Source organism: Talpa occidentalis, unplaced genomic scaffold, assembly GCF_014898055.3.
Source record: "Talpa occidentalis isolate TD23 unplaced genomic scaffold, MPIMG_talOcc4v2.1 talOcc4.4, whole genome shotgun sequence".
Lineage (NCBI taxonomy): Eukaryota > Metazoa > Chordata > Mammalia > Eulipotyphla > Talpidae > Talpa > Talpa occidentalis.
The window spans coordinates 54,345,390-54,366,281 of NW_023604295.1; the positions used below are offsets into that span (position 1 = coordinate 54,345,390).

The 20,892-nt window shown below is 38.0% G+C and overlaps 1 pseudogene; it reads left to right on the top strand.

Moving 5' to 3' along the window:
• Nucleotides 1–10,110, top strand: part of LOC119258130 (60 kDa heat shock protein, mitochondrial-like) — a 29,532-nt pseudogene extending 19,422 nt beyond the window's left edge.
• The last annotated feature ends 10,782 nt before the right edge of the window (nucleotides 10,111–20,892 follow it).

Below are 20,892 nucleotides of genomic sequence, written 5' to 3' on the forward strand. Positions count from 1 at the left end.
AAGCTCATAAAATTTTAAAATACATCTATGAAATTCTAGAATAAGCAAAACTAACTTATGGTGATATAAATCAAATAAATGGTTGCTTTGGAAGCAAGGACATTAACTGGGAAGGTAACAAGAATAAATGTCCTAATCTGTTGCTTTTAAAGTGTGTGTTGTATAGTTTTCTTATTTGGGTTCCTTCTCCTCCCTCCCAACTCTACACCCTGACATTGGAAAGGTGACAAACATGAAAGAAAGCTTCAGCAAATTCCAGAATATTCTCCATAGAATTGAAAGTCTTTCCTTAGGAGACATGGTCTTGTTATTTGGAAGCTTTATAATGTATTTATTTTTATACAATAAGAATTACTATTATTTTTAGCATGGCAATGTCAGACCAGAGAGGAGCTGAATTTTAGGTCTGAACAAAGAAATTAATGCTTTCATGAAATGGGATGCCTCCCATTATCAACAATATCATTTAATTTCTTGTAATAAAGAGATTCCAGTAATTACTGTTTACATGAAATAATATCCTTGAATTTTTTAAAAACTGTAACTAAAAGTCAGTGGCAAATTTCCTCTCAACACTATGTATCAATCATTTCATTATGACAGTCTTAAGTCATAGGGCAAAAACAGAAGCTAAATTACTATCCTTCATTATCCATCACAATAAAAACACCAAGATGATGTTAAATGATGGATTTGCTAAGTTACTCCCCATTCATGAATACTATCCCAAATCTAGTCTTCACATATATAATACAAATTATATGCTTTCTTGAAACATTCCATATAAATGGAAATTGCATTTCTTTGTAGAAAATGTAAAGAGAATCAAGGATCATCAGTAATTGGAGTGAGAATATTCTGCTTATGACAGAATTTAGCAGCAAGGAAAATGGCACATAAAAGTAATTTAAAATGAGAAAGAGGAAGGAGAAAGAGATTGATTTTTTCCACTTAATATGCAAGATTCATCATTCTGTTAAGACTTAAATACATTAATTTTTAAAAGCAGTTTCACAACTTCTTAAGGACAATAATTATTTTGCCCCAATTATTTTATTTCTGTCTGCTGAGAAAACAAAACAAAATGAGATTCTCAGAGAAGACTGAACATTCTTCAGTTTTGTCTCATTGGGGTTTGTTTGGGGGGAAGCAGCAGGAAGAACATGGAAAGGAGGACAATTACTGATGTTGAAACACTCAAATAGGTCAATATTAACAGAAGGTTTTGTTTTTTTTCCAAAGGTTTATTTATTTATTTATTTATATAAGCACTGGGTACAGTCAGAAGCGCAGGAGGGTGAGAGAATTCACCAGAGCCAGAGTGGGGAGCAGAACAGGTAGACTGACGAAATACACTGCTGAGGGGAGCAGCGGGCACGGCAGGAGAGGTCTGCACGCCATCTGGGACCCTCGCCCGGCAACCAGGGATCGAACCTGCGCTGCAGAGGCTGTGGGCAGCTTCACAGCCCAGGACTCAACCGCTGCTCCACCAGGGAGGCCCAGAAGGTTTTTGTTCCTGATTTCGGTACTCCAAAAAAAAAAGACTTCTGTACCTGAAAAAAAGCTAATGCAATATAATGCCATGCAAATAGAGAGGGGGGGCAGAATGCTGGTGCTTCTTGGCTGGGCATCTCGCAGGACATCTAGAGTTTGTGTGATGGTTCTGTCATGTGCATTGCTTTTTCTCTTTGTCCCTTTGTGTAAAGAATCTGAGTAATGGACACCTAGAGGCGAGGGACGAAGATGGTAAGAGATAACCACCTCTTAAGAAAATTTAAAGGACCATGCATGATTAGTCAGGAGAATTAGGATATATGCCAGATATAGCAAAGTTGTTGCAGCAAAAGATTCAATTGCTCTGTGCATCAGAAAAGCATGACTCAAGTATGATTTACTAAGTGTCTCTGTGGACAGCATTCTGCTAACCAGCAAATGTGGGTGGATGAGTCAGACCATCGCATTTCCTACCATCATGAGGCTTATTAGCACTGGTCGGGCATAAACAAGGTGTGGTCATCATTCTCACAACCATTTCCTTTTTCTGGGGAGTTCCCACTAGCAACATTTTCACAAATAACACCCAGAGTGAGGAGTAGGCTGAATATATTAAATCAGAATGTTGAGGGAGTTCGATTAAGTTAACTAGATTTCTCTAATATAAACTGAGAAAAAAGAAACTAAGAGATTGGGAATTTGAATCAGAATGTGTTTTTGAATTTCATTCTAGGAGGAGATGCTGTTGGACAATCATGTAATGGGAGGAAAAAAACAGGTAGGAACCAGACAACAGTCCCTAACATTTTTTTTGAGTGTTTGGTGTTTTAAAAATAAATTATTAATTTGGGGTAACATTGGTTTACATCACTGTATATGATTCAGAGGAACAGGTTCACACTGCCACAGATGTGCATCAAAACATCCTACCCTGGGCCTCCCCAGTGGCACAGTGGGTTGAGCACAGCGTTGTGGGGCTAGCCACAGTCTCTGCAGCATGGGTTCGATTCCCAGGCGGCCAGGGAGATTTCCACATGGCGCGGCAGACCTCTCCTGTTGTGCCCGTTGCTCCCCTCAGCAGTGCTTTCAGTCTGTCTGTCTGTTCTGCTCCCCACTCTGTCTCTGGTGAATCCTCTCACCCTCCTGCACCTCTGGCCTGTATCCCAGCTATTGTATAAATAAAAAATAAATCTTTATAAAAAATTTTTAATTAAAAAACATTTAAATAATGCCTGTTCCCCTTTAGCTAGCATATATTATCTGTTGACCACCAAAGAGAAGGTCAGAACAATACAATCAATTCACATCAATAAGTCCTTCAGTGGATGTGGAATCACTTGTTAATTGTTAATGATGTAACTGTTAAGAATGATCAGGAACAAACAGATCCAATGACTTGTTATTGCCAAAAAGTTGCCCTGAACTTCTATAGATTCTTGTAATTTAAGAATTCAGGAAGGGCTCATCTGAAGACTCCTCTTCTCCCAAAAGAATGCGGTATCAATTGCAATCACTTAATGGTGCTCAGCAGGTAGCATGTCTGGTCTGGGAAATCTGAATCTAGCTCTTTGCAAGGAGATCTAGAAGACTCACTTCAGGTAGCATTCCCCTCCATGGCACCCTGTTGTGCTCCTAACATAGTAGATCAGAGCTCCAAGAATAAATTTTAAGAAACAGAAAAGTAGCAACTACAAATGTATTATGGCCTGGGCCTGGAAATCAACATTTTATTATATCTATTCCATTAGTCAAAACAACTACTCTGCCCAAATTTAAGGGAAGGAGGAATAAACCTCACCTCTAGGTCAAGAATGTCAAAAATCTAGCCACCATTTTCAGTTGGCTACACAAACCCAGGTGAAAATCACTTATAGATTAATCCCTTTCTCCATTTGCCTCAGCATCCACTCATCCATCCTTGTTTCCACAAATAGAGACCAAGTAAGTTCATGCAAGAATATAAAATTCCTAGGGTCTCCCCAGTGGCGCAGCGGTTGAGCGCTGGGTTGCGAAGCTGCCCCGCAGCCTCTGCGGCACCGGTTCGATCCCGGGCTGCTCCCCCGCCACCAGAGGAGGGTCCCACATGGCACGCAGACCTCTCCTGCCGCCCGCTGCTCCCCTCAGCAGTGTACTTCAGTCCTTCTGCCTGCTCTGCTCCCCTCTCTGGCTCTGGTGAATTCTCTCACCCTCCCGTGCTTCTGACTGTACCAAGTGCTTGTGTAAGTAAGTAAGTAAAGTAAGTAAGTAAATAAATAAATAAATCTTTAAAAAAAAAGAATATAAAATTCCTAAAAGGAAAATGAAATAGGAAAAATAAAAAACCTTTCCCGACAGGCTCCCATTACAATGACTGAAGAGAGAGACTTCAGACATTTTCTCTAAACAAATCAGCACTAGCACATTCAGACTGCAGACGCAGAGAAGGAGTCAGAGTACAGTGTGCCTGAACTTTCCGACTTCCTCTAGTGGGTGCAAAATATTTTGTTTTCCCATATTACAATTTATTAACAAATAGGGAAAAAAACAAGTGCTAAAAATGTTTTCTGAGGTTCATATCACGACTATAAGGAACTCCTAATGTGCTAACTATGATCAAATGACAAATGAATTTGTAGATCTTAAAGAATATATTATAATAGAATTTAAATTGGAATATATTCTTACTTGCTATAGAAAATATTGCTGTATTCTCAAGGAGAAAGCATGCTGTCAAAAGAAAAGGCTGTCATTGGCATCACACAGATCTGAGTTTGAGCAGCATTTCTACCACATGGGAACTGTAAGCCTGACACTGTCACACCTGAGTGTCCATTTCTTCAACACTGTTGTTGCTGAAGAAATCAATATGAAAAGGTGCCTATGTGATGACTGACCCAACAGATTTTCAAGAAATATTTGCCAAGAAAATGAAAAAAAAAATTGACATCATCAGAACAATCTAAAAAGAAAAAAAAAAAAAAACAGATCAAGAAAACTGATCTGTTATCTTCTAAGATAACAGAAAAGGGAAAGTAATGTTGTTAAAGCACCTACTATGTGGCAGTCATTGTGCATGTTGCTGGGGATAATAGATGAGAAACACAAGTTTCCACAGAAAAATAAGAGCTTCAAGAGCAGAAAACATAATGATGAGCTGTGGATAGGCAAAGTGTACACATTCAGCCCACAGGTCCTGGGGGGCGGGGGGGGGCAGGGTCCAGGGGAAGGGGCTTTATTCATTTTAAGAATGAGTAGGAATAAAGCGAAAACTGGGGAGGAACAGAGGCAGGCACAAAGATTATCATGAGAAAAGGCAGAAAGGCCCATTTAAACATTCTTGATATTAGGTTTGAGGAGTGAGGAAAACGACACTACAGGTCTATCCTTATTCATCATTGAATCCTTGGCAATAAGTCCAGCTCCAGGCACACAGCAGGTACTCAATGATTTACTCATTAAAGGAGAGTAGGAGAATGTGGGGCACCTGATGAGTATTGTAGCCTGTTGTAAATGACTTCAGATGTTACACTTTAGGACACGAGAATTCCTTATATGATTTTAAGAAAGGGTAACCTGATCAGATTTCTCTTTTATAACATGTATCTGAGAAGACTCTAGGGAAAGAAATGGAGTGAATTTAGAAGTAGGGAACAGTGAAGGACCTATTATAGTAACTTTCCTCTGGTGGGTTACTAAAGTTTTATAAAGATTAAAGCAGGTATAATGTTCTCTATTTCACCTGAATCAAAGAAACCTGAAATCTGCTTCCACACTTCCCTCAAGTATGAAATTTAGACATGGGTCAGAGTACCAGTCAGCTCAGAATATATTTCTATTGACCTGGCTGGGTGCTTTCCTGGATAGCAAAACTCTTTCCTGATGAAGTGACAATTTAGCTTCAAAGCACGTCTTACTGTGAGAAGATGTGTGAATCTCAGACCAAGAGCAAATGTCTTGTTTTGTCAGACCTATTTTTTTTTTGTCTTTTCAGCTTCTTTTTGGATTTTGCTCTAAGCTCTGGGTATCTGTAACCTCTCGCACTCAAAAGTTCAATTGAAGAAAACACTAGTTTGTACATGATTCTCATCATGACAAAATGACATTATCTGCTTGAGGCTATAAGATTGTAGATGAAAGGGGATTGAACATCAAGTCACTAGTATATCTGGCTGTCAGGCAGAAAAGGGCAAGTGGTCAGTTGGATGAAATGACTTACAAGCTACCCTTACAAAGTCAAATATTTATCTAAAGGTGGTCAAGAAAATTATTTTGGTCAACCTAGCCTTACCTCTGATGTTTCACTTACTCAAATTTACATTCATTCATTTCATTCATTCAACAAACGTATCTTGAGTTTGTTTTTTTTTTTTTTCCCATAGACCCCACATTGGGTGATAGAAGTAAAACTGTTAACTAGATAAAGGCAAGCCTGCTTTCCAAGCACTGACTGCATCAAGGCAATACAATTTAGAGTTAGGCCAGTTTTGTCATGGTTTCTGAAACATTGTCTAATTAATCCTACTTCCACACTTGGTTTGTACTCTCATCTCAAGATAAATATTTTTGTCATTCAAAAGTTTACTTTTAATCTATCACTTCTATGAATATTCCTTATTTTTCAGCTCCAAGTAATGTTTTGTTTTATATCTGTTTCACAAACTTTAGCCATTGGTGATATAATGTGAATTAATTTTCAAATTTTTCTTTTAATATGAAGTGAGATATCATTATTGTATATTTTCCAAAGTACATTTCCAGTTGCATCTTCCAATCCTTCCAAAAGGTTTTGCCATTCTTTCCAATGTAACAAAAGAATCTGGATTATGGTTTTATACCCCTTATCTTTTTGAAAGCAGTACAATTCTAATGACTGATATATTACTTGCAAGAATGCATATAGATACAGGTATATAGATATTATAGCATCACATGTGTTTTTCAAATATCCATTTGTTCTACAAATATAGATGAGTGTTTACAATTGATGAGATAGTTGAGACACCCTCAGCAGTACTGAATTCCAACTAGTTCATGTAAGCTTCACAAAAGATGCAGGTTTATCCTTCAGGTCAGAATCCATTTAAGAAGTATGGCTAGAGGGCCTCCCCAGTGGCGCAGCGGTTGAGCGCTGGGTTGTGAAGCTGCCCCGCAGCCTCTGCGGCGCCGGTTCGATCCCCGGCTGCTCCCCGGCCACCAGAGGAAGGTCCCACATGGCACGCAGACCTTTCCTGCCGCCCGCTGCTCCCCTCAGCAGTGTACTTGAGTCCTTCTGCCTGTTCTGCTCCCCGCTCTGATTCTGGTGAATTCTCTCACCCTCCCACGCTTCTGACTGTACCCAGTGCTTGTATAAATAAATAAATAAATCTTTAAAAAAAAAAAAGAAGTATGGCTAGATATGTCTCACATTCAATAGGAAGATAATGTTAGTGCCTGGATGTGATAAGTAACATTCAACTCTGGATTTTTAAAAGTTGGCATATAAGGCATGAAGAGAAGAAATTGTGCAGCTCCTCATTTTCTAAAAAACACATAAAGCTGTCACAGAGAACAACAGAATTGTTCTATACCCTCTAGCTGAAAAATTCCAGAAACAGGAGATTGAAATGTGGGTCCATCCTCAACGCTATATGCCTAGGAGAACGTATGCTGTGGATTTTTAGGACAACTTTCCAGTAGGGTAAGATTAGAGGAAAGTCTCAAAATCTCATCTATCATCATTAGCTATAAACTGTCAAACACGTAAGAGAAAGTAAGGCCAAACAGGACATGGGAGGTTCAATGAATGGAGACTTACGAAGTGTAAACATTTTAACCTCATTGCTTCACTTCCCTATCCACTCCAACTTCCCCCCCCCCGCAAAGCCACAAAATATTTCTTCACTATTTACAGAGAAATATTTTCATTCTTCTTTGCTCTTATATCCAAATATCAAAGGAAATTCCATCTTTTTTACATCTCACTCTCATATAAACACTCTAAAGGAAAACAAGTAGTGAATTCCCCTTAGTTTATTAAGAGATCAGCAGAGCATATGCTTAGGAGTTATCAAAAGGTCAACTATTAGAGAAGCATACTGTGATGTACACATTTACTTTAAAAACTCCACTTAATCCCAACATTTGTAATCACAAAAATTTGTTTTCTACAACCATCAATCAATTTGACTAAATGTTTTATAACCTATCTCCATCTCTGAATAATGAGCAAATAACTTATTTCTAACCACAAATCCAGGAAATTTTATGTTATACATAACAAAAGAGCTTCATTGACACTAAATAATAATCAAAGTTAATTTCAAAAGAGAAAGTAAACATAAGAACTGTTTGAAACGATTCTAATTTTCACAGGTATATCAGCAATTGTGAATGGGGATGGAAGGGAAAATTAAAAATACTGAATCAAGAAGATGTGGTATATATACACAATGGAAAATTACTCAGCAATCAAAAAAGATAAACTCATGCCATTCACAGCAAAACAGATGGAGCTGGAAGGGATCATGCTCAGTGAAATAAGCCAGAAAGAAAAAAGAAAAATAACGGATAGTTTCACTTATAGGAGGAATGTAAAGGATCCAAATAAGTGATGGGGGAAAAAATTATAATAAAGTGAAAATCAAAATCAACAAGCAACTATAAACCAGAGACATTCTGCATGGGAAGGAAGAGGGGGAGAAGGGAGGGATCAAAACAGGGGTGGGAAGAGCACAGAGGACTATGGTGATGGTACACAGGTGAATTGATGGTGGGAATTTCATGGGGACTATAACCGAGATGAGAAAGCATACATTGCTTAAAAAAAAAAAAAAATGCCCTCACTCGCTGCCGACGGTCCAACTCATTGCCCACACACCCTGCCACCGCCCATAGAAATGCTTCAATTACCCTCAGTCCTTCACCAGATTAGATGGTGTGACTGTTTCAAAGTCCATTGACTTAAAAGATAAATATAAAAATATTGGAGCCAAACTTGTTCAAGATGTTGCCAATAACACAAATGAAGAGGCCAGGGATGGTACTACTACTGCCATTGTACTGGCCTGCTCTATTGCCAAGGAAGGCTTTGAGAAGTTTAGCAAAGGTGCTAATCCAGTGGAAATAAGGAGAGGTGTGATGTTGGCTGTTGATGCTGTAATTGCTGAACTCAAGAAGCAGTCAAAACCAGTGACAACCCCTGAAGAAATTGCTCAGGTTGCTACGATTTCTGCAAATGGAGACAAAGAAATTGGAAACATTTCTGATGCAATGAAAAAGGTTGGAAGAAAGGGGGTCATCACAGTAAAGGATGGAAAAACACTGAATGATGAATTAGAAATTATTGAAGGTATAAAGTTTGATCAAGGTTATATTTCTCCATACTTCATTAATACATCAAAAGGTCAGAAATGTGAATTCCAAGATGCCTATATTCTATTGAGTGAAAAGAAAATTTCTAGCGTCCAGTCCATTGTACCTGCTCTTGAAATTGCCAATGCTCACTGTAAGCCTTCGGTCATAATTGCAGAAGATGTTGATGGAGAAGCTCTGAGTACACTTGTTTTGAATAGGCTAAAAGTTGGTCTTCAAGTTGTAGCAGTCAAAGCTCCAGGTTTTGGTGACAATAGAAAGAATCAGCTGAAAGATAAGGCTATTGCTACTGGTGGTGCAGTATTTGGAGAAGAGGGATTAACTTTAAATCTTGAAGATGTTCAACCTCATGACTTAGGAAAAGTTGGAGAGGTCATTGTGACCAAAGATGATGCCATGCTCTTGAAAGGAAAAGGTGACAAGGCTCAAATTGAAAAACGTATTCAAGAAATCACTGAGCAGTTAGATGTCACAACTAGTGAATATGAAAAAGAAAAACTAAATGAACATCTGCCAAAACTCTCAGATGGAGTAGCTGTACTGAAGGTTGGTGGGACAAGTGATGTTGAAGTGAATGAAAAGAAAGACAGAGTAACCTATGACCTCAATGCTACACGAGCTGCTATTGAAAAAGGCATTGTTCTGGGAGGAGGCTGTGCTCTGCTTTGGTGCATTCCAGCCTTGGACTCATTAACTCCAGCTAATGAAGATCAGAAAATTGGTATAGAGATTATTAAAAGAACACTCAAAATTCCTGCAATGACTATTGCTAAGAATGCAGGTGTTGAAGGATCATTAATAGTTGAGAAAATTTTGCAGAGTTCCTCAGAAGTTGGTTATGATGCTATGGTGGCAGATTTTGTGAATATGGTGGAAAAAGGAATCATTGGTCCAAGGTTGATCAAGATTGCAAGAACAGCCTTATTGGATGCTGCTGGAGTAGCCTCTCTGTTAACTATGGCAGAGTTGTAGTTATAGAAATTCCTAAAGAAGAGAAGGACCCTGCAATGGGTGGAATGGGTGGAATGGGAGGTGGTATGGGAGGTGGCATGTACTAATTCCTAGAATAGTGATTTACCATTATTGATGAACTGTGAGAGGAAGCTCAAAGCAGGGTTCCTCATCTATAACTTCAGAGAAGTCACTTGAAGGAAATGACTGAAGAAAAGGCTGGCTGATGTTTAAGAAAATCACTACAATCATCAGTTACTGGTTTCAGTTGACAACATATAATGGTTTACTGCTGTCATTGTCCATGCCTACAGATAATTTATTTGGTATTTTTGAATAAAAAGACATTTGTACATTCCTGATGACTGAGTGCAAGAGCCATGTACCAACGTACTGCTTTAAACTTAAATCACTGAAGCATTTTTACTACTATTCTGTTAAAATCAGGATTTTAGTGCTTGCCATCACCAGATGAGAAGTTAAGAAGCAGCCTTTCTGTGGAGAGAAAAATAATTGTGTACAAAGTAGAGAATTATCCAATTATGTGACAACCTTTGTGTAATAAAAATTTGTTTAAAGTTAAAAAAAGTGAAGAATGATGTACAAAATATACAAACTTTAAAAAATAATAATATAAAAAATAGTAATACATGGGGTACATAGTAGTCATGCAAAATATGCTTAGAGTAAGTGAATGAATAATTATTACTTTTAGAAATTCCTATGGAAAGAAAATTGAGCAAAAATTCATTGACAGTGTTGAAGTTATCCCAATGAGCCCAAGTCTATTCCCCCCTTGTTTTTCTCCAAAAGAAGATTTGCTTTGAGTAGATTTCAGCCCCATGCATGGCCATTCCTCAAGTAGACATGTCATGTTCAACAACAGCAGACCCCAGGCCATTCCAGGCAGCTTGAAAAGAGCAATGCAGGAAAAACTCAAATATGATTAATTGAAGAAGGGAAGTATTGTTATTTTTTATGCTTGTTTGATTTTTACTCAAAGTTATGGAAACAACAAATCCTCCACTTCTTTAGGAGAGCAGAAATCATTTCTATTTCTCTAGTACATAAGAAACATATTTATGAAAGTCTTCTGTTATAGATGCCTATGTCCCCACAAAACGTATAGGTTGAAACCCTATCCCTCAGCATGTCTGTATTTGGACAAAGGACGATAGGATATAATTGAGATCATCAAGGTGGGGCTCTAATTTGATAGGATTAGTGTTCTCATGAGCAGAAAGTTCTCTCTTCAAACTTAATTGTGGAGGGAAAGTCGTATGAGACCACAGTGTGACGAGAATCTGAAGGAAAAATTGAAGAAAACCTAGAACTTTCTGGAATCTTCAGACTCCAGAAATGTGAGAAAATAAAAGTCTGGCATTTAAGCCACTTAACCTGAGGTGTTTTTTGTTATGCAGCACAAGACAACTAATACACAGACCCCATGACTCCTCTTTATTTCAGTGACGTAATAGTGGCCCTTGGAGGCTGTGCTAATAATGTTTCCCAGATGATCCATGTCTTTATTTGAATTTGTATCCAGGCAAAACAATGCTCTAGGAACACAGATCTCCACCAAAAGGCTTTACCTCTAGAAGCAGATGCTTTGATGTTCTAGCCAGATTCTCCTTTAGGACTAAAAGACTGGAAAAATGGTAACAGCTCTCAGAACTCCATCCTCTCAAGACACTGCCTCAGGAGAAAGCTCCTCCACTGAGGTGATACCTTTTTCTGGGAGTCACTCTCAGCCTGGCCACTCACCATATTGTTGGCTAAGACATGTCATCCCCATTTCAGAATCACTGTAGGGTTGCATCAGACCGTCACTGGGACTAATCAGGACTGAACTTCTCCCTCAGCTGAATTCTGTTTCCTCTCTTTTTCTTACACAGGAATTGATCCCAAGAGCATATCATTTGAAACTTTTTCCAGAGTTGGCATTCTAGAGAACCCAACCAATAGCTCTCCTCATCAGAATCACTTCTAGTTTTGTTTTTGTGTTACAGTTTAAAGTGAGTTTCCAATGAAAGACTATAAGGAAAAGTGTCATAAATACAATCTAATGATGAGAAGAAAAAACAGGAGGGAAAAAATTTTACTGGGCATTTGCCACTGCTTGGACTCATTTTGGTGCCATGACAGTGTTAATCAAGTTTTTCGTCCTAAAAATTTTTTAGTAGCAATATTTTCATATGCTTCCCCATTAATGCCATCAAATTAACATATGATCACTGCTAACAAATTTTACTTACAAAGAAAAAATCAAATTTATAGTAACTTTAAGAACTCAATGTAGTATGCCTATTTCTGTCTCCTCTATTTTGCTCACTCTCTCCCCTTCTTCCTATTCATCTTTACTAAAATAGAGTTAACATTTTCCTTCTTTTAAAGCCCAACTCAAGTCTATCTCACTATGAAATCTTTGTCCGTCTCTAGCTCTGTAGAGTTTGTGTGTACTATTCCTTTAATGCACTGAAAACTTTTGAACTCTGAAGTTTATATCTCAAAAGTCTCAAACTTTTAGACACAGAGAGTATATGTTGTAGCTCTTTAAGAACCCCAATGAGCTCAGTGCCTCATTTATCACCTATAGATAGATGCCTAATGGGTATAAAAGTGGAGGTGATCCTTTATGCAGAATGTCCAAATTGTCTTCTAACTAAGGAATAGGGGAAAATCCTAATTCATATTGCATGGATAAATTATTTATATTAATAATCTTTATATTTAAAAATGAAGTGCGAGGTTTATAGATAACTGGTAATCCTTAAGCAATACCCAGATATTGCACAGGTTAAACTTAAGTGGTTCTAATAAATAAAGAAGGGCTGGTCTAATTTTGAGCACTAACTAATTCAACAAGTATTATACCCTCAAAATATTCTGGAAATCAGAAATATAGAGTTCATTGCTGTATAGTTAAAGCAACACCATTTCCTTTATTAGTTTCAATAAGTAGGGTAGGACCAGGTGGTCCATATAGTACTGGCCAATGAAGCTAATGAAAGGAGACATAAAATGACATTCACAGACCCAAATCCATGAAAAGAGAAATCTTTCCCTACCTACCCCATTTTTAGTATTTACTGGGCATCAAGTGGTGCCCTACGTCACACAGCCTTATGTAATCTTCACTAAAGACCTACGATGGTGCACTTGACAATGGAGAAACCTGAGAGTCAGATAATTTCAATAACATATCCAGTGTTACAAGGCATAGTCTGCTCTTTATTCCACTATACTTCCCCCGGAAATTGAGTGCTAGTACTACCATCCCTCTAACATGGGTCAATGAAAACAACTTTCCGAGATACTTTGTCTGCTACAACTTTCCTGTTAGATTTCTTGTTTATATTTTTATGAGGCATAATGTGCTCTCTGTTTTAATTTCATTTTTGCCTGCAATAGCAGTTACAACCTTAGCTAGCAAAAATATATATACTCAAATAGACCCTAGTGGAACTTAAAAATAAAATTTTAATGTGATTTTCCTATATCTGCCCCCATTCTCCTTCAAACCACATTATTTCATAGATACTGAATTTTCTTTTTACAAAGCATTGAAACTAATATTTGGACCTAGGGATTTTGCATGATATTAAGAATTTGGAAGGCAAAATGTCAGGAAGTATTGTTTTTGTCCTTGTTGAAACATGGAAAGCAATGATTAAAAAAATATTATGACTTATTTTTGTATTATTTTAAGTATGCTTTCCAAAATCTGACTTTACATTTAATGAGCAGAACTTACTTGGAGAATAAATGAAAATACTGTATGCATTAATGTTTTAAATTTAAATAAAACTAGATGAATACCATTTAAAATGGTGATTTGTAAAAGTGTTTAAAAGATCTCCCAGTTTTCAACTAAGAATATTTAGTAAGATATAAATAAAAGGCCAAAATTTGAAAATTAGGTAGAAAAGCTACCATTACTAATGCTCATTGGAAATTCCCCTACTTTAAAGCTTTATACATTAAAATGCAAATTTTGGTCTACTAAGGATACTAAGGGAAACAGAAACTACCTTCATATTATCTTCTTCCCTCCAAGCGCACTGGCAGACAAATGCTGTCCAAATCTCAAAATTGGGCAAAGTGAGCTGGCCATGATACTGTGTGAGTTCTGTCCAGAGACACTCCTGCAGAGCCAGTCTGATACACACAAACTCGCCAAGAAATAACTCAGTTCTAGCAAGAGAGAGACAATAAATCTCTGACAACTATTTCACAAGAAGTAGTGCAAGGCTGGCAGAGCTGTAATGATCTGGGGAGAAAAATGGGAAAGGAAAGCCAAAAAGAGGAAAAGCCAAAAGAGGAAAACCCAGGAAAAATGTTGGAAATTGTGGTCCGCAGGTACTTTGTCTAGAGGAATTTCAAACTCTTCACAGTGAGAAGTGACTGAGAATCCCAGCACAGCTACACAGCACATAGTGAGCAGGACTGTCAAAAACTACACAAATAAGCCAAATGTCACAGTCTTTAGGGAGAGTATTTGAAGATCAGTTCAGAAGGTCCCCAAATCTAACAATTTTGAAATTCTTCCCACACCATTCCCAAAATGAAGAAGTGAAAATTTAGGGCAAAGTAAATAATTCATACCAAAAAATTTCTCAAAATGACTAGGCTAATGGCCGAAATAAAAAATTTAAAAGCAACAGGCATAAAAGGAAACTCCAAAGCTTCCAAAAAATGAAAAATAATACCAAAACACAATCAAAGGAAAGAAAATCATAATAGCATTTGGAATTTTCATCACTCATACTGGATGCTAAAAGACTAAGGAACGATCCCTTCCAACTTCTCAGGGAAAATAATTTTTACCCTAGTATTCTATCTTCACCCAAACTATCAAACAGGAAGATAGAACAAAAGATATTTTTAGATCCTTCTAATTCAAAAGCTCACTACCCACTCCCATCTTCTTGGGAAGTTGCTGGAGGACATGTTTCAGTAAAACAAATGAAAGAAAGACGTAGACGTGGTGGGTAGAGAACTGGGGCTTCCCAGCAGAAAACAACTCAGGAAGTTCCACAGCAGGATCCCGACAGCTGGCCCAGAGAGAGCACAGTACAACTAGTGAGAAGGGAGAGTTTACAGGAAGAATAACAAATGCAACTAAAGGTTATCTGATATCTTTGAGTATCTGGGATAAGTTATTATAAGACATTTCCCAGATTCATTGGATCATTTAGCAAAGGATTATGGATAGGCACTTAGAAACGAAGCAATTGTCAACTACCTAGAGGTAGTATACTATTGAAATAAAAGTCAAGGCAGGTACATGGGCTATAATGGCTCTGGGGAGCGGTGGTCAGAGCTGGCTTAACTGGGGCTGGGTATAATAACAATAATAATAATAATAACAGCACTGGGACATGGTCCCAGAAGTGCTGCAGGATGGGATCCCAGCATGTCGGCCAGGCACGCAAAGGTCTCTGCCTGTGGCTGGATCCAGGAAGCCACAGGAAGACTGGTCTGGGCCGGCTGGCCCACAGGCAGTGCTTGGGCAGGGGGCAGGGAAATTCCTGCTGCTGTGGCCTAAGTGGCTGCCACAGGAGCTTTAGGAGTGAGGTGCTCAAATAGGCTGGCATGGGGCCGGGGGAACAGCCACAGGCAGTGGTTCTCAGTCCCAACAAAACCAGTGTGCCCCACAGCCTCTGGCAACCCCGGGATCCAGTTACACTTCTGATTTCAGATCTAACTTTTTTCCATTAAACACTTCCTGATATCACAACTATTTAGATCTTTTTAAAATATCTTTATAGACAATACATAATCCAGGAGATGAGGTTCTACTGGTCAAATGGCTGATGCCATCACAGGCAAATGAATGTCTCCTGGGAGTAGGTGTAATTCTGCTAGGTAACAAGATTACTTATTTGAAATTTTCAGGCCTATGAATCAAGGTGTGTTTTTGTTGTTGCTGCTATTGCTGTTGCTTTATCACTCCTTACTTCATCTATTTGTGAGACCTGTAAATCTTCATTAATAAAGTCAAAAGCAATAGTAATCTAAGAAAATATATTACATTTGTTTCTAATGCAGGTGGTTGAAACTTGAGTTATGATGAAACACAATAGCAATTTATGTAGGAAAGTGCCCATGTCTGTCAAAACATGTTAGACACAACAACAACAGCAGGCTAAATTGTCACAGCTAAAATTTTCAGCTATTTGCAAAATGTTTGAAAGGATAAAAGGGAGAAGTATAAACAATTCATGAAATTTACAAAACTGTTTCACCAACCTGGAAATAAAGCTACTTTTTAAAACTCATGTGCCTTTTAAAATTAAACCACAGGGCCTCCCCGATGGCGCAGCGGTTGAGCGCTGGATTGCTAAGCTGCCCGCAGCCTCTGCAGCACTGGTTCTATCCCCGGTTGCTCCCCGGCTACCGGAGGAGGGTCCCACATGGTGCGCAGACCTCTCCTGCCGCTGCTCCCCTCAGCAGTATACTTCGTCAGTCTGCCTGTTCTGTTCCCTGCTCTGGCTCTGGTGAATTCTCTCACCCTCCCGAGATTCTGACTGTACCCAGTGCTTGTATAAATAAATAAATAAACAAACAAACAAAACAAATAAATCTTTTTTAAAAAATAAATAAATAAAATTAAAGCAATGAATGTTAAATTTAAAATATCTAAATTCCAAATCCCAAAAGACAAGTTAGGTTTAGTATCAAAGGTTACTACTCTATGTTACCTTCTCATTGCAATGAATTTGCTAAGAAAGCAAAGATTATAGCCATCATTCTGACATTTAGAAACTGCTCCCTCAGAACAGTTTATTTTTGGTTCAACCCACAAAATAAAAGCAGTATGTACCAGTTTATATTCAAGAGGACTTCTACTTACTCCCAAACTTCTTTCTAATCAAATCAGTTTTGCCCCCCCAAAAAAGGGGGGGAGGCACTCACTTCCTCCTCCTCCCTTGTACAGTACAGTCACTTTGCTCTTGTGGATTTCTTGAGCATGTTAAAAACTGACCAGAAAGCAAATAAATTAAGACCAAAGAACAGTAGCAAAAAGAGAAAAAGTCTCTTTTGGACAATCTATTTCTGCCTTCAATGTAAATTATGATTCTAAAATTAGGGATTCTAATTTGATTTCCTGGCTTTTTGAAATCATTACATAGTACAATGTCTCAATTTCTCTATCTCTAAAATAAAGTTGGTAATTGTGTGTGTTCTATCATTTACATAGGAGTAGGGAAAAAATCTTTATAAAGCATTCCCTAAAATTCCTCTAGGAGAGAAGGATGATATATGTAAATCATCATCATATTTTCAGGCTAAAAGAATAAAATAGCAACCATTAGCCTCTGCAGTGCCGGTTCAATCCCCGGCTGCTCCCCGGCCACCAGAGGAGGGTCCCACATGGCGCGCAGACCTCTCCTGCCGCCCGCTGCTCCCCTCAGCAGTGTACTTCGGTCCTTCTGCCTGCTCTGCTCCCCGCTCTGCCTCTGGTGAATTCTCTCACCCTCCTGCGCTTCTGACTGTACCCAGTGCTTGTATAAATAAATAAAAGTAAATCATTAAAAAAAAATTTTAATTTTAATATTCAAGATTTAATCTAAATTATCTAAATATTTCTCAAATTTTATCTAACTTTAAATTAACAATATGTCCTAAAACTGTTATTAAATTGGCAGATACTAATCAAGTCATGTGGATACCTCATTTGTATCAGGATGCAAAGAAAAGGTGGGTGATGTGTTTCCACTGTGAGCTGCGCTGTGAACTAAAGTCACGTGGGAGTAACCACACCAGAGCTTCCTCACTACAGTTCTTTGGTATCCCGGTGTTGCTCACCACCCTGTCTATCTATCTTCTGCTGTAACCTAACCCTGTATCCAATGACTTGCTACATTTAGTGTCTTTATTGTTTCATGGTGGGTGGGGGGGGCATTCTGTGGCTAGTTTCTAATCTTGATTACTAAACAAATAAATTATTTTATGAGATACAATTGTGTCTTCAAGGCAATGAAAACAAGAGCAGAAGCCAGATTTTACATTCATCTGCTACCTCCCTTCCACACCTAATACAATGACCAGCACTCAACAAATGTTTGTTGAAAGGAAATTAGATACTAATCAGAGACTGAGATGTGAGTATGCAAGGGAGAGGTGGTAGTTGATATATCTGAGCACCGGGACCCAGAATCCCAACTAGGAAAACTGCTTTTGTGTTTCTTCAATTTCTATTTGTGAGACTGCAGACCAAATGATAGACAATTTAGTATCAGAGTACAACCAAAGAGAAATCTTCTTTTTTCCATTAGGCAGAAACTAAAAACCACTGAGACTACCCTGGCAGATCCTAATCATAGAGATCCCAAACAAAGGATGTGGGACACAGTGTCTTCCTGTGAGTCCCAAATCCCTGATATTCATCAAAGCTGCACCTTCAATATCCCCTCCATCCTGCTGCCATTACCTCCTTTTAGTGTTAATCACAGATCATCACTCAAAAAAAAAAAAAAAAGAAAGAAAGAAAGAAAAGAAAACCAGAAGAGTCCAGGATGCTAATCTATATAAAAGTCCTAAACAAAGCAAATACAGTGAATACCATATCTTATTAAATTGAACTCTTCCTTACCAGAGTGATAAAAGGTGATAGGATCTATAAGACTAAATCCATTTTACACACCACTATTCAAACTAATCTTCCCTGTGGTTCAAGGAACAAAGAAATCTGCAATAGGGAAAACAGGGGCCCTGCTTTTTATTCTCTAACACTCCTGTTCTTGCTGGTCAAAGCAAAAGCCATTAATCTAATACTCTGCACTGTATTCAGAGGCACAGCATCATGAAGCAACTGGTGGTCTAGCCAACTAGCTATTAAAAACAAATGGTCTTTCTAGCTTTAAAATATTCTCTCATAGACAGAGAAACCAGAGAAAGCATCAGCAAAAGGAAATAAGTGGGTTGAGAGGACTTCTACTTAATATCTCTGACTTAGTTTTGAATTTAACTAACAGCCTTTGAGGAGATTTAATACTTTAAATTGTGAGTTTTCTTACCCTAGGGAAGCTATCCTAAGTATGACTATAACTTAGGGGTCATTAAATCATTTCCTAAAGATTTACAATAAATTCAGCCACTAAAGTAAGGTCTAAACATTTTCCCTAATATTGAATATTGATAAATATATACAAGGGTATAATTGGAACAGTTATAATACAGAGGAACAGTTATAATTGGAACAGTTATAATACAGAAAAGTAATGGGATTATTCTGAACTATAAACATTTCAAGACACTATTATTTCTGAAGTATTTTTTCAATTCTTATATTCACCACTCATATATACCTTACATTCTTCCCTTCACTCTCATATTCAACTCATGTTCACTTTACATTATTACCTTACATATATTCAGTTTTCACTATTTTACACCTTAGATTAAATGTAGTGAAGCAAAAATTAACAATTTTTAATTGAAAGCAGTGTGATGTGGTAAAGGTATCATTACAGAGCAGAAACCAAAGAACAAGAAAATGAATGAATATGATACAGGTAGGACAGCCACAGACACTGCCAAGAGAGGACCAAGAATGTGCTTTTTTTCCCCTATTAAAACATTCATGATTATTTATTCTCAAGGCTATTTTATAGCTCTCTGTAAAAGTTAACTATGAGTTCTTGACAGATGAAGAAAGAATAAGGGGAAGAAAGGAGAGGGAAGGAAAAAATGACTTACATAGTATTATTTAGAGAAGGACAGTAGAGGTTAGTAAAAGATCATCCTGTCTGGAAAGAAAGTGTTTATCTAGTGGAGAAGTAAAATAATAATAATTAAGAAAGGTAAATTGGAGGCAGATCATACTAAGATATATTTTGAACGGAAAAAGGAAAGAAAAGATCTAAGAATACACTACTGTGTATAGGGAAGGATTTCAAAAAATAGAGTCCTGATTAAACTATGAGACTGTAACAGCAAGTTCTCTGTCCCACCCTATGGACTTGAGGATCTGGGCAGGGAGGAGAAACTAAAAAAGGGGGCTGGGAAAAGACTGAAGGAGGAGGAGCAGCAGGAGAGGCAGAGAAAGATGGAGAAGACAGGAGGAGTCACATGGAGCCGAAAAAAATGTAAAGAAACTGCTCTTGCTTCTCAGTCTTGACTGGCACCAGAAACTTGGGGCACATGGAAATGACACTTGAAAGAAACAGATGTGGGTGAGAGACTGCTGGGAGGCTGACAATGACAGCCTTTATCTTGATTTTCATTTTGCTCTTTTCCTCCCAGACTTGCCTTTGGCCCTTTCTGCTGCTTTTCTATGGGTCCACACCAGAAGGTACAATAGACGCGTGGGAAGCTTTCAGGCCTCAGCAATCCTGCTTTGAGCCAATCCTGTTTGGCTGGGCATTTGCCCACAAAGGGATAGGTAAAGTTGAGTGCTTGATTTAGAAACTATGTTCTTTCTCTTATTCTTCTCTCTATTGCACACTAATTGTATTAAAGTTCTTTTTTATTGAAGGTCTTACATTCTAGAGTATTCTTTGTCTTGGTAAGGCAGATGGCAGAACTCATTTAGAGTGGGCAGTTCCTGGAGAACTCCTCCTCCTGCCCATTGATGAGAACACACTCCCTTGTGCCAAATGGGCAGAGTAGGCTCAAAAACAGAGTAGGCTCAAAAATCTCCCAAAGAACTGGGAGAAAAGCAGCTAGCCAGAGTTCCAAATGTACTGCAGGAGCTGAATACACCAAATGACCAAAGTTTTGTGAATCTGAAGGTTTTATTTTCTAATATACATTTGTTCTTTTTGGCTCCTACCAGGCTAGTGTTATGCAAAATAGAGTACAGTACTTATCTTTAATACCTGCCGATATGTTATATTATTTTTTCCTAATGGGGTTTCTTTATATATGAAAATTCTTTTGCTTCCTTTGAGGAATTTAGAATTTGCTCTGGTTTAAGTTTCAGCTCTAAATTAGAAGGATGTATCTGTATAAACCTGGCAAACATTTGGCTGCATTGCCTATGTTGCAGCTTAGCTGTACATGATTATTTTGTTAAAGATATAAAACTGATACAAATTTGGAGACAATTTCCTGATGGCACTCAGGGAAATGTTAACATTACCTTTGTTTTTATCTATAGATCTTTGTTTG